Genomic DNA, 13658 nt, shown 5'->3' with positions numbered 1-13658 from the left:
TGAATAAATAACATCTTGGGGTGTGTTGGGGACAACTTCTTGTTTCAGAAGGTGGGCGAAGTAAGCTGGGTGACCACTAGTTTACACTTGATTCTGACTACCAGAGAGAAATTAGTTGTGAATCTGAAAATGAAACGAAACGTGGTGAAAGTATAATTGAATGACAGATTTCATCATTCTAAGGAAAAGAAGGTGTGAGAGCAGCATAATAAAGACAATGGACTTCAAAAAAGCAGACATTAATAAAGTCAGAGAACTGGTAGGTAAGGTCCTATGGGAAGAAAAGCTAAGAGAAAAAGAAGTTCAGGAAAACTGGCATTTTCTCAAAGAGACAATGTTAAACACACAACAGCAAACTATCCCAGTGCAAATGAAAGATAGGAAGAATACTAAGAGGCCAATATGGCTGCTTCAGGAGGTTTTTAATTACTTGAAATTCAAAAAGGAACCTTACAAAAAGTAGAAGCATGGACAAATTTCTAAAGAGGACAAAAGCATAGCACAATCATGAAGGAAGAAAATCAGAAAGGCAAAGGCACAAAATGAGTTATTTATAGCAAGGGACATAAAAAGCAATATGAAGAGGTTCTATAAATGCATTACGTTCAAGAGAAAGATGAAAGAACATATAGGTCCACTACATACCAGGGAAGGAGAGATAATAATGGATGACACCAAGAAGGCTGAGTTATTTAATGCCAAGTTTGCTTCAGTCTTTTCTAACAATGTTAATTGAGACTGGATGCTTAACACAATATTAACAAGGAAACAGAAAGAACACAAGACAGAATTAAAAAAAGAACAGGTTAAAGAATATTTAGATGTCAGATATATATAAATTGGCAGAGGCAGATGAAATTCAAACAAAGATACTTAAGAAACTAGCTGAAGCAATCGAAGAACTATTAGCAACTATCTCTGAGAACTCAGAAGATGGGAGAGGTCCCAGAAAACCACATAAGGGCAAAATAACATTCTATCTTTAAAGAGGGGAACAAAGAGGACCCAGTGAATTATAGACCAGTCTGTGATGAATCATCCCTTAGACTGAACTGGTGAGTCATATGAAGCAATTTCCTGTGAGTCCTAGAATAGGCCCATGTCAGTCAACCAGGGCCCAGACAATGCACAAGCAACTGCCTAACCAGGTAACCCCAAGACAGGTATATGGGCTCCTAATGGAAGAAGCCACTCCACTCTTCTCAATGTCACTACCTTCCCAGAAGATTTCCAGCAGCCTGGTAGTTCTGACAGACTGCCCCATCCTGCACCCTGGTTCAGCCTCAACTGTCCATCTGGCTAGCCTGCAACAGTCAGCCTTTAATTTTGATACCTGGGAAGACACTGGAACAAATTATTAAATAATCAATTTGTAAACACCTAAACAGATAACTGGGTGATGAATAATAGCCAACAAGGATTTGTCAAGAACTAATCATGCCAAACCAACCTAATTTCCTTCTTTGACAGTATTACTGGCCTAGTGGATGGGGTGGGGGGAGTAGAACATGATATATAATTTGATTTTAGTAAAGCTTCTGACACAGTCTAACACGATAGTCTCATAAGCAAAACAGAGAAATGGGATCTAGATGAAATTCCTATAAAGACAATGCACATATGGTTTTGAAAAAGTACTGAAAGAGTAATTACCAATGGTTCCCTATCAAACTGGAAGGCCGTTATCTAGTGAGGGTTTTACAGATGGTCTGTCCTATGTCCTCCAAAGTGCTTGTAACACCAAACTGGGTTACCATGGGTTACAAGCACTTTGGAGGACATAATTTGAATTTAAAATGACCTTGATAAATTAGAGAATTGGCCTGAAATCAACAAGATGATATTAAATAAAGACAAGTAAAAAATACTACACTTAGGAATAAAAAATCAAATGCACAACTACAAAACTGGGAATCTAGGTAGTAGTAGAGCTGAAAAGGGCCTGGGGGCTACAGTGGATCACAAATTGAGTATGAGTCAACAGTTGTGAAAAAAGCTAATATCGTTCTCGGGTGTATGCCCGCAAGTGTTATATGTAAGACATGGGAGGTAAATGTTCCACTCTACTCAGCACTGGTGAGGTCCCATTTGTCCAGTTGTGTGCACCACACTTAAAGAAAGATGTAGACAAATTGGAGAAAGTCCAGAGGAAAGCAATAACGATAAAAGGTTTAGAAAACTGACCTATAGAGAAAAGTTAAAATAAATGGGCATGGTTAGTCTTGAGAAAAGAAGACAGATGGAGGGGCGGGGAGAGGAGAACTGGTAGTTTTCAAATATGCTAGGGATGGTTCTAGGTATACTTTGTCCTGCCTCAATGCAGGAAGCTGGACTACATGACTTCCTGAGGTCCCTTCCAACCCTCTGAATACTGGCATGCAACAACAGCGTATTACTTCTTTCTTGGCGGAAGGGTAAACTTGGAGTTGTCCTCATAGCCCACATTTCCTCCCTTTTCTGCTCCTGGGGTACTAGAGTTACATAGTGCCCCTTGCTATCAGCTAGGTCAGTGGTTCTCAAACTTTTGTACTGGTGACCCCTATCACATAGCAAGCCTCTGAGTGTGACCTCCCTTATAAATTAAAAACACTTTTTAATATATATAACACCACTATAAATGCTGGAGGCAAAGTGGGGTTTGGGGTGGAGGCTGACAGATCGTGACCCTCTCCCCCATGTGATAACCTTGCAACCCCCTGAGGGGTCCCAACCCCCAGTTTGAGAATGTCTGAGCTAAGTGCAATATCTCAATCGAACCCTTTCTATACTATTTCAGTTTTGAGTGTCCAAACTGAGCCCCTGGTGGGCAAACCTATTCAAATACTTATATACCGGTTGTGATCTGTGCAAGATACAAGATGAAAGTGCATGGTGACCCTTATGATGGCTTTATACTTTCCTTTATTTCGCTACTCTTGCTATATATTAGGACAAGCTTTCCTTCTCCTCAGTTCAGCAACCAATTCCTCCTCCCCAGGGCAAATCCTGAATCTCTCCACCACAATCTTCATTATCCCATTCAAAAAAGCCCTGGTTTATTCTTATAAAGTCTTATTAATAATACCTCAATTTAAACTTGTCTGGACCAATTAATCCTCACAAGGAGTCTCCATTAAGAGAAGATAATAAGAGATCATGTCTAAGATTTGAACTCAGACTCTTTGTTGGTAGTGCTCAATGGCAGCCCAATTAAATACACTTCAATAAGACACAAGATTTATTTTCATTTTGCAGTCTAAAGGAGGCCCATTTTTGGCTAGAGAGTGTGAATATAAACTCCCAAGTTCATCAAGAATTGTTGGCAGGAAATTTATAACTCATGCTTCCTTATCTGCAAGTAGCATGCTCCCATTATGGAATAGATCAAGCATAATTTTTACCCAAACCACATTAGCTTGTTTCCAGGGCTGTCCTGAGGCTTAAGAGGCTTTCACTGAAGGATTAATGGAAGAAGCTGGAAAGTTTTTAATATTAATAAATATGAAAGAGAAAATGTCTTACTGCCAAAATCTTCTCTCAGCTACATCATCAATATGCATCTGGAGTAAAACCAATGAAATCAAAGAAATGACTCTGCATTTACTCTAATGTAATGGACAGCAAAATATAGTCAATAGATTACATGACAAGAAACAGAAATAAAATAAATGCAAATATTAAAAAGGTAATGCTTGACAACTGAAAATGGCACACAGGACTGGGAAAACCTGTTTAGATAATATAAGAATCAACCCTGAACCTTCATTCTCAACTTAAATCAAACACAAACTTTTTCTGAAGTTTGGACACATTCAGGTGACGTTGTCATCTGCTATTTTTTAATTTTTGTGTGACAAAGCACTTCCTTATCTGGTGGATCCAGAAATAAAAGGAATGAAATTGTCCAAAAAAAGTTGTACTTAGTAGTTTCATCCCAACCAGAAACAGGAAATATCATATATCTCCCAAGAAAGGCTGTATTAGGATATTTCCTGTCCAGTGGGAAGACTCAACAAGTGTGGGTTAAGGTTTGGTTAAGTATCTGAACTTACCTACCTCATAGCTTCCTTCAGGGTTCTATTCCACCCACTGCTTCTGGGACTGAGAAAGTCCTTCATTTTCTCTCTGTCTCAGGTTCTCTACATGGAAGAGGAGATGAAACACCCTAGGTGAAATTCTGCTAACTATAATGTGATGGAGGCATTGTGACCCTCACTCCTGTCCCTGTTTTTTCATTTGTTGTCCCCGTGATCATTTCCCTAAAGGGGTCAGTGGCTCTTCCCTCTTGATTGAGGGGATAGGCCCTTAATTTTGGGGGGCCTAGGTCTACCCATCGCAGTTATTACAACAGGTATACTTTGATGGGGTGTACCAGGCACTCACTGTGACCTGCTGGAGGTCCCCACTGATTTGGCACACCTTGCCCTAAGAAGGTGTCCTGCTAGAATAGGAGAACAGCAAGTTCAGACTCCAGAGGCAGCCTAGAAAGGCCTCCCATGATTAGCTGAAGACAGAACCAGTGAGAGTTGGTCCTCCAGTATTTAGAAGGGTCGGGGGCATGCAGAAGCCAATCAGAGTCCAGAAGATCAGAAAAAAAAAGGCAGGTAGATTTTACTAGAGGCCAGTTTTGGGTGAAGCCTGGACAGAGAAGGAAAGCTGTCCTTGCCCTTACTCCAGAAACCTGGCTCAGTCAGGTTTATAGCATTGACCTGGAGCAGTGGAGGACAAACTAAAAGTAGCGGACCATTGTGGAGCCAGGACACAGGGGTGCTAGAGAGGAAGAGTTCCTGTAGTGCTATGTCCGAGCACGAGGGGGTGCTCCGGTGGCAAGTGGCACACTATAACATATACACACGCAACAGTAAGGTGAGAGGGATTTAGGGCTTGCTCTTGCTCTAATGAAGTCAGTGCAAGTTTTGACTTTGAGTTCAATAAATACCTAGGCACCTAAATACCTTAGAGCTTTGGGGTCTAACATTCATTGATTTCAAGAGGAGTTAGATGCCTAAATAACTTTGAGGATCTGGGCTTAGGCCTTGATTCAGCAAAGCACCTAAGCACATGCTTATATATCTTGATGAATTGGAGCATTAACCATGATATCAGCTTCCCTATGTAGTGTTCCAGTGCACTGAGTTAACTTAATAATAGCCAATCAATAATCAGGACAGTATTAGCAAGAATTCTGCTTAAGGGGAACACATTTGACTTGTGTCAATGAATTAAATTGTGCTTAACCAGGGCCCAGTCCTACTCTCATTGAAGCCAGCAAATACTGATATTTTATTTCCAAAGATAAAGCATGAACTTTAAAAGAGGAAGAAATACAGCTGAAGTACACTGAAAAAAAATCCTTTATATTTATTCAATACAACATTTTCTTCTAAGTCATCTGAATTTTGGGTTGCTGGGGTAGGCTCTACTGTTAATTGGGACAGCTGCTTAATCGAGTCATTAACTTGTCCAAGGTGGTGTCACAATTTAAAAGATTCTAATGTAATAATAACTACATCACAGAGATGCTGAGAATTAAGTAACGTGTACAGCACTTGGAGATCTTTGGATGAATGAGGTTATATAAGTACAAAATATTTATTACTACCGTCTTCATGTGATCAGAATCCCCAAAATTTTAGAGTTTTGCATCTCAGTAGGTTTTTTTTTCCCCAAAAAAAGTAAGAAACTTATGGAGAAAAAAGAAAACAAATAGGAAAAATGAGGTAGAAAAGAAAGATGAAAGGAAAAATGCCAGCTGTGTGAAATGAGATAAAATAGAACTGATACATTCTTTGTGGGACCTCTGAGCAATGTTTGGCCCCATTGATTCCTCATACCTACACTTACTCTTTCACTTTCTATTCATGAAAGATTTAATTTTTGAAAATAATAAATTAATCCTGATCATGTTTCCATTAAAGTGAGTGGCAAAACTCTGATTATTTGCAATGGGAGCTAAATAGGGCCTATGGCGTACATCATCAAGCAGACGGATTTGTAGATTGACTGGCAGGAGAGATGGAAGTCTTATGAAACATTTGAAACTAAATTTTATTAAAGTAATCAGTGACACACTGAATTTTTTCTTTGAATCTTTGTTGTTACTACAACTTTTACTTGCAATTCTTTACTTCATAGCTAGTTATTTCATTGCAAAATTTGGTTTGTTTCTGAGTACAGCAGATACTGGGCAAATACAACAGGAAAGGATTCACAAACATTTGCTTCACTGATGTGACCTTCTTTATGTGTTTTGCATGGACAACTATGAGTGATTTTTATTCCCAAGAATATTCAAGAATAATCAGAGTCTCCTAGAAGGAATTTAACTAACCACAAACAATCAATAACAAATAACCTAAGAAATTGTCTGAGCAAATAGTTCATGAACAGCCCATAAGACATAATATAATCATTATTTGATTTCAAGTAAAGAACAAAATTGTAAAAAATAAAGGACATTCCAGATAATTATTTAAGAGGGAAAAACATTAAATACATTGAATAAAATATTCTTGAATAATTAACTTGTTCTGTTTCTGAGTTGCCACTCTAAACTGGCTTCTTCTTAGCTTGTGGTGTTTTTGACTGTAAAAGAGAGAGAATCTAAACCGACTTGAAAGTGTTTGTTGCCAAACATTACAACTCTGATCACACATTCAAGTTTGTGGCAGTTCGGAAGCAGGAGGGAGGGAGTAACTCTGAATGTATATAGCAAATTTTTGTGTTCTGCTCACATGACCTGCAAAGCATTGCTTTAATCACACAAGACAACCTGATGGATTCCTGCTTTTTTTCCTTCTCTGTCTAGTTCACAGACCAAAGGGAAAAGAGACCGCACAGCTACAAAATAGAAATATTAAAAGAAGCAATGGGCATAGAGCCCAACGAATAATATAAACTGTACTGTATCATATAACCTGTATATTTTATTTTAATCTTTTTTTTAATTTAAAATATTTCATGGTAATTGGAATACTGTGCTACTATCTTCCATCCCTGAATTTCCTGAGGCATACTACTGCAATCACTCTGTACACCTTCTACTCCTTCACACATTACTTACTCTGGAGGCTCTTGAGGGAAATATTCTTTTCTCATTCCACTTCAATCCAAATTGTCAGCCATGCCATATCGATTAAAGACATCAGAAAGACTAACCATGCAGCAAAATAAGGTGAGTAGTGCAGAGATACCTTGCTGGCATGCCATATTTACTGCTTCAGTGTGAGCTTTCAGGAGACACACACTAAAGCCCTGGAGTCTGCTGCAAATATCCGCCGCTTTGCCAGGCAGTAGAACTCAAGAAAGGTTCATTCCCAAAAAGCTACCAGATGAGCAGGAAGAATGGAAATATGAAATAAACTTTAAAAAAATGTAAACAAACAATATCTTTTAGCTGAAAATTAAACTTCAGAAATATACGATTTTATATAAATATCATTCTGTGATGTATTAACAAGAGTGTCGTATGTAGACATGGAAGGTAATTGTCCTGATCTATTTGGTACTGGAGAGGCTTCAGCTGGATTATTGTGTCCATATCTAGGTGCCATACTTTAGGACAAATTAGAGTTCAGAGGACAGCAACAAAAATGATAACAGAAAACCAGACCTATGAGGAAAAGTTAAAAAAACTGGCATGTTTAATCTTGAGAAAGGAAGACTGAGGGGGATCTGAGAATAGTTTTCAAATATGTTAAGGATTGTTATAAAGAGGACTGTGATCAATTGTTCCTCATATCCACTGAAGGTAGGGCAAGAAGTAATGGTATTTATCTGCAGCAAGGGAGATTTAGATTAGATAGGAAAAACTTTCTAACTATAAGGATAGTTAAGTTCTGGAGTAAGTTTCCAGTTGGAAACTTGAAAGTTGTGGAAACCTTGTCATTGGAGATTTTTAAAAACAGTTTAGACAAACAGCTGTCAGGGATGGTATTGATGTATTCGGTCCTGCCTCAGTATGGAGAGCTGGACTTGATGACCTCTTGAGGTTCCTTCCCACACTACGTTTTTTATGGTAAAGAGTAGTTTTCAACTTGAACACCAGTTTCTAAGAACTAAAATTGTGTCTTCACACAGAGCCCTGAGCTTGAGGCAATACATAAACTGCCCCACCCCATGAATAACCCCAGGAGGCATTGTGACCCAGAAATATTGTTCCTTAATTGCTCTGGTTCACCCCTCCTTGCACTGGGATTGGAGTAATCTGCTACAATTCTTTACAGGCACAGCACCAACTCATGTCCAGCCAGTCCATTGGCTCATGCAATGGGGGAAGAGAAGCAGATTCATGGCTCCACCTCATTCCATCCACTTGCTGGAAGGAAGTTGCAGGCAGGCAGCCCCTGCTTTTGTGTCCAGGTCATGATTCGGGCCAATCTAAAACAGTCACACGGTGGATGCAGCTAACTCCCAGCCTGCTTCCCAATCTGACCATGTTAGACCTGGCCACACTCTAGCCCTATCTTATTAAAATTTGTACTGAGTGTATTCACAGTGGGTGGATGGTTTCTTTACAAACTTTCTTTCAAACAGTTAATTTTTTAGACTGTTTTAACTTTTTGCAGCCCATACACAGGGCAATTTTTTTGACAACATAAGAACATAAGAAATAAGAATGGCCATACTGGGTGAGACCAAAGGTCCATCTAGCCCAGTATCCTGACTTCCAACAGTGGCCAATGCCATGTGCCTGAGAGGGAATGAACAAAACAGGTAATCATCAAGTGATCCATCCCCTGTCTCCCATTCCCAGCTTCTGGCAAACAGAGGCTAGGGACACCATCCCTGTCCATCCTGGCTAATGGCCATTGATGGACCTATCCTCCATGAACTTATCTAGTCCTTTTTAGCACCCTATTATAGTCTTGGCCTTTACAACATCCTCTGGCAAGGAGTTCCAAATGTTGACTGTGCGTTGTGTGAAAAAATACTTTCATTTGTTTGTTTTAAATCTGCTGCTTTTTAATTTCATTTGGTGACCCCTAGTTCTTGTGTTATGAGATGTGGGCAATAGAGATGGGCAAATAACTAATTTTTTTGTTAGGTGGTATTTCTGAAAAATCAGCAAAAAGTTGGTTTGGGACTAAATGAATATGGAATTTTTGGTGAATCAAAAAAGTCAGTTTCAGGTCTGTTCCAGAGTGTGGACTCAAACCTTGGTATCTCAGAACCCATGTGTATTGTAGGATGCGTAGCATTCGTAACACTTAATGGTGATTAGAAGAGCTAATGAATATGTAATTTGGATGTGTATAACAAGTAGGAGATTGTAACAGGCAGTTGGAGCTACATAGAAGAAATCCATCATGACTTGTTTATGCTCTACGAGAAGGTAACTGGCTATTTCCTTTTTCTGTATGTCTGTTGTTCTTTTTTACTTTAATAATAATTGTAATCACAAGTCAGGCTTTGGATTCAAATAAGGCTTTGAATTAATAAATCTGAATGTCTCGGGTCTGAGTATATGGCATTCTCACCCAACATCATTCTCTATCCAACTCTATAGGTTGTTTAGAATAATTTCAATAGGACCTGGTGAGTTCATCCCACATTCTCTTTTTCCTGCCTGGCAGCAAGTGCTCCATTGAGTTCCTCTTCCCTCCTGGCACTGTCATGAATTCCTTCTCATTGTGGTGGCTGGAGTACCGGACAGCTTTTTATACCCCAGTTCTCAGCAGCAGGACACAATGAACCTTCAAGCCCCAGTCAGCTCCTTGGTGTACACTATGATATGTGTGTTCCCGCATAGGTGCTGGAACTAGGGGTGCTGGTGGTGCTGCCGCCCTGCTGGCTTGAAGTGGTTTCCATCATATACCGGGTTTACAGTTTGGTGCAAAGGCTCTCAGCACCCCCCCACTGTACAAATTGTTCCAGCACCCCTGTGTGTTTGTGTCTCTGTGTGTGGTCACCCAGATCCAGTCTAGCAAACTGGACAGGCCTAGGAATGTGCTGTCAATTGAAATTGCTGTTATTCGGTGACCACTATATATCCCTCATGGGGCATGCAGTTAGGGAACTTCTAAATAGCAAGATGACAGCCAGTGCTTCTAGCAAATACCTGTTCTGTAGTGTTAAAGAACAACAAGAGCACTCCCATACCAGGAAGTTCATTTGTTTATTAAGCTCCCTGCTATAACACATCATGGTCCTCTCTGGTAACTGTGGAAGACCAGGAACTCTGTAGCCCTCCACATCTCCCTGTTTTATAATAAAAGATTAAAACTTAAATTATAAACCAAAGTATATACACACAACACTTCAAAATAAACTTCAAATGCCTTAAAACTATTTACACTGCTACATCCATATATCAATTGCATTTGAATAGGCCTGAGCAGTATTCTAAAAATCAAGTCTTTGAGGGGGTCCAGTCAGTCTTCTGGAATGTATTCTGACTTCCGTTGCGTTGTGTGTGTCATTCCCTGTCGAGGGGGCTTACTTCCAGGTAAAGTACCTGCAGGTTCCAGACCTCTTTCCGTTGTGTTGGGAAGTACTGAACATGAAGCCAGTTCTTCCAGAGAAGTCCTTTTGAAGTCTTCACTAGGTAGGATCTGGAAGTTTCTGCCAATTTCCAAACATTTGCAAATGTCTGGGAGCTTATGAGCCAAACTTTGTTCCCTGATCTCCATTTAGATTTTGCTTTTTTGCTGCACCAAATACTGAAGTTTTGTTGATGCTGAATTTTTATTTCAGCAAACCACTTTCAAAATTTCTATAGGTCAGGACATACAGGTTTAAGCTGTATCGGTACTCTGGATAAAGGTGTCCTTAGTCATCTTCACATGAGAAATTCTGCTGGAGATTGTTCAGTGTTTCAGTGGCATTGGCTGATATGCCAGGAGTGCTTTATATGCGTCAACTGATTTTTGAAGAAGTCTTTTTAAAGTGTGCTCTCTTCACCTCCTCATTACTCTGGGGGCTGGGGACTACTAGTACAATGTTCAAAATCAAAGTCCTGTGCAAATCCTAAGATTGTTTCAGGGGAAAACTGAGGCTGATTAACAGATATGAGAACTTCAGGAACTCCATGTCTTGCAAATATTTGATTTTAGTTTCTGGATGACCTGAGCCGATGAAGTCTGTGTAAGTATAGCTGAGTCGATGTATCTGGAGAAGTAATTGATGACAACAACATATGTGTGTCCTTTCTAGAAAAACAAATCTGTGACTACCCACTACCAAGGTCTGTCAGGTAGCTTTGTATCAAGTAATTGTTATGGCAATTATTTTTTTCTTGTTACTTATTTCACAGCTTTCTATTAAGGTCTGAATTTGTCTGCTCAGGCTAGGCCACCATATGGATATTTGCGGTTGTACCCTGCACTTTTTTATACCTTGGTGTCCCACATAGATTCTGGAGAGCATCCGATGAAGTGAGCTGTAGCTCATGAAAGCTTATGCTCAAATACATTTGTTAGTCTCTAAGGTGCCACAAGTCCTCCTTCTCTCTCTGTTGTAATGTAGAAGTAGGCCATCAGCCAAGTGAAGGTCATTTTGGTCCTGCCAATGTGGTAGTAGGTTTGTGGAAGGTGAAGTAGATTCCTTCAACCCTAGACTCTGTGACAGAGTTGAGTCAGTTTCTGGCAAGTTTAATCTTTTAGTTGTTCATCTTTAATTTGCTGAAGTGGCTGGCAGATGCTGGAATTGCTGCAAGAATAAGGTCAGTGTAGACTTTGACATCTTTGCTTAAAACTTTTTCTTCTGTTGGAGGCTGCTCAATTGGTCCTCTAGACAGAATGTCTATGAGAGCTTTCCACAGTAGGTGTTCAAGGTGAAGATTTGGATTGATTCTTGTATACATTTAGGTTTCCCCATTCCTAGTTGTGATTTAGGGTGGTATTTAATTTGGATTCTATAGGGCTATCATTAACATAAGTGGGTAATTAGATGGGGGTGAATTATTTGTAGAAGTGATTATTTTTACCCTCAGGAATAAGCAGAGTCACTAGTTTTGGTAGTCATATGTTAAATAATGATCATGACCTATACTGCTATGAGAAGTACCAACTAAAGACCAAGGGACCCACATGTTCCAGGAATGGGGGATAGCCATTGGGAGCACTGGATACAGCACAGAGTGCCCATGCTAATGACCCTGGCATCTGGTGGATTGCCTGTCGTCTGCAGAGCTTTGGGCCCCACTGATTCTTCTGCTAAGGGGGTGGGACAACATTACCCACCTAATGACAGAATTAGGAAGAAATTCTGTGATGGGGACCTGATGGGCTTCTTCCATGGGATTTACGAGAGGAGGGTGTTATCTGGTCCATAATACCTAATTACCTATTGATATTTATCTTTTAAACAAATATTTTACTATTCAAAAGGAGGAAGCTACATAACAATTTCAGTATTTTGATAAAAAAATGATAGTAAGTATTTTGTGTAGCTCCTGTATTTTGTACATATTATAACAGCATTACAGTAATAAGTGGGAAGTAATCACTAAAGTACAGTGATATTGTGAATCTAAACACGCTAAAGATAAAAACATGTGAAAATAAAGTTATAGTAAAGATTAACGAACTTGTACATTAAATCTCATTTTGCTCATACAAGTATCACTGACCAAAAATGAAAGAGGCTCAAGCAAACTTTGTTTGGTGCCATTTGTGAGTTTCTTTTTATTTATTTAAAGTTATACATTGACTTCATAGGTGCTCCGCCACTCTCTGTCCCCCACCATCTCTTTGGTTGGCTAGTCTCTCCATGAGCTCTAACCTTTCCACTTTTAGCCGTGAGAATTATTTTGCATGATTGATTGGTGTAATTAGGCTGTCTAGTGGAGCGGCAGCAGTTCCTTGTGCTGCCAAGCAGGAGAGACCTGAGTTCTGAACTCTCACTGCCTGGGCTGGCCAACAATGGGCTTGCTAGGGAGAAGATGGGCTTGACCTGTGAGGAAGGTGGTGGACATGTCACTCAAAGTGCCGACCTGCTGACTATGGGTAGAAAGCAGCTGCTCATGTGCCTCTAATAGCTGGATGCAAAGTGGTACTAACATAAGGCCTAAATGCTAACTGTAACAGAAAGGGAGGATGGGAGACACTCTGTGAATATAAAGATAAACTATTTTGAACAGCTTGGGTTGGCAAACTGCTGTGCAGAAACATGTCCATGAAGGAGTGCTGTTAATACGTAAACTCTTTAAAACTCATGACCTGACCATTACATTGTTTTCAGGTTTTACACACACACACACACACACACACACATACACACACACTCAAAAATAACTTTTATTTACCATCACACACACACACAACACCCAATTGCTGGTCATGCCCTTTTACATCTTTCCTTTCTTATTTATTTTATTTTAACATGCCTCTCCTGAGACAATGAAAGTGTACAAAGTAGACCGTGTAAAAACAGCTCTAAAACTAATAAGCTACAAGGTAATTAAAGCCCACCCACAAAAAAGATAGTTGCAAAAACTCACAAACCCACAAAAAAGCAGAACCCCAACTTCCCACATCAATACTTCTTCTCAAAATAAACAGAGTAAGATAAGTAAACAGATCTAGCACTATGGCGCTTATATCAGTATCAGCCTGCAATGCACCTTGTCATGTAGGCTGCCCCTGCTTTCTTTGCTAGAGCTAGCAATAGCCATAGGTATGGTGAAGAAAATGCTTGTTATACGAGTCCAGCAATAGCAAACATACCTACCTTATCAA

This window comes from Eretmochelys imbricata, chromosome 3, assembly GCF_965152235.1.
Source record: "Eretmochelys imbricata isolate rEreImb1 chromosome 3, rEreImb1.hap1, whole genome shotgun sequence".
Classification (NCBI taxonomy): Eukaryota; Metazoa; Chordata; order Testudines; family Cheloniidae; genus Eretmochelys; species Eretmochelys imbricata.
This window is presented reverse-complemented; position numbering follows the sequence as displayed.